This window comes from Rhinoderma darwinii, unplaced genomic scaffold (assembly GCF_050947455.1).
Source record: "Rhinoderma darwinii isolate aRhiDar2 unplaced genomic scaffold, aRhiDar2.hap1 Scaffold_702, whole genome shotgun sequence".
NCBI lineage: Eukaryota > Metazoa > Chordata > Amphibia > Anura > Rhinodermatidae > Rhinoderma > Rhinoderma darwinii.
In genome coordinates, this window is record NW_027464263.1 from 119,819 (window position 1) to 121,547 (window position 1,729).

Here is a 1,729-nt window from a genome sequence, read left to right on the forward strand (position 1 = left end):
CCTAGAGGACTTCACCATCTGTGTCCAGTGTTTTTGCCAAGTCCATTTTCCGAGGTGACTTCTGTGTTCAAGTCCAGTATCCGAGAGAAGTCTGGCACAAACCAGCTTCCGATAGTCCGGCACAAGCCAGCTCCTGATAGTCCAGCACCAGCTTGCTTCTGATTATCTGGCTGAAGCTTAGAAACCCAGGTACTTTCTCCCTAGTGACTGTCATTGACATTTTGTTTGACCAGAGGCAGAGCGGCCCACTGGGGCACATACTCCATAGCCTCGACACCAGCTATGTACAGGAATTGCACAGACTCTAGATCAACAAAATGCTGGAACATTTTTAATAAAGACTATTTAGAAAGTTGTTTAATTTTACATTTAGGGAGCAAAGGAACAAGAAAAAAAGCTCACCCATGAACCTTACAACCAATAAATAAATTTCTTCATTCATTTGTAAATGTCTTCTTTCCTCTAAACTTCGGCTGATGCCTCTCCTGAATGTCGATGATGAGCGGACGTCCCTCATGTAGTGTCAGTAAATTCTCCAGTGCGATCAGAAGGGAGGACATTATCCCATCACACAGACCACCATATGTCGTTTTCATACAAGAAATGACTCAGACAACGTAAGGAGTGTTAAAATATGTGAATTTTATTGTTGTGTGTGTTGTGATTGTGTGTTACCTCCCATCACTCACAAGGAGCGTAGAGCGACACTCAGGACAGGCAAAACCCCCAGTGGAGGAAACCTGCAGGGAAACCATGGCCGCTGTACTGTCCTTCCTCTGGCATACTAAGAGAGGTTAACGCTATATAACGTATGTGCGCGTGTACAGTATACATGTGTATATGTGGATTCCCCCATACAAGGAATAGAGCCAGAAAATGTAAAGTGACTGTGTTACTATGTACAGTGTGTCAGTGAGTATGATTGTGTATAGTTCTGTATGTGTAAGTATTAGTGTGTATGTATTTATTATGTGTTTTTGTGTGCGTGCATGCATGTGTTATACATTACCTGCTCCTCATGTTTGGTCATCCATCATGGTCTTCATCTCTCTTGTGGATCAGGCAGCAGAACCTCCTGGGTGGGAATAGAGGTACAAGAGAAATTGTTCATCAACATGTGGATTAGAAGATCCATTACTGAATTTTACTTCGCACTTTTGTGATAATTTTTTCCTACCTACTTCTTTATAACACCAACATTTTACTTACCAGCGTTATTATTAGTCAGGGACCTCAATCGGTGTCTCCGGGTCCACTGCTGTGTCTATCCGGCTAATGATGTTTCCTTCCACTTTCCACATGCACGGATGCAAAATGATGTTTCTACAACGGGCACAGGACAGCGCGCTCTTCCATGGGCCTCGGGTGTAAAACTCCTCTTTATTTCTCCTTGACGCACGTATGGCCCAGCTGTGATGGTTTTGCCTGTTTCTCATCCATGCCCAGTGGAAAGGGTCTTGTGCCATGATCTAAAATAGAATAGTTTATGAGATAAAATTGGCTTCTCATCACAGACTCTTAATCAAAGACGGCATTTGTTCTGTTTCTTATTACTGACCAGATCACATGTGGTCCGGGCCACCCACGCTCTAAAGTCCATCCGGCGGAGCAACTGGTCGCGTTGGTGATGCAGCTCTTCTGTCTTCACTTCCCAGTCACTTCCTAAGGCCCACGCGTAGATCTCGTCTTTGAAGTCCTCGTCCTCCTCGAACTGGTTCGCTAGAAATCT

The 1,729-nt window shown here is 44.2% G+C and overlaps 1 long non-coding RNA gene across 1 annotated transcript; it reads right to left on the bottom strand.

Annotated features, from left to right (window-relative positions):
• Positions 1 to 622: 622 nt before the first annotated feature.
• On the bottom strand, positions 623 to 1,464 carry LOC142728963 (uncharacterized). Its single transcript, XR_012877888.1, has 2 exons — positions 1,210 to 1,464; positions 623 to 1,075 (listed from the first exon to the last, which is right to left on the bottom strand). It is a non-coding gene; the product is annotated as an uncharacterized LOC142728963 (long non-coding RNA).
• Positions 1,465 to 1,729: the final 265 nt, after the last annotated feature.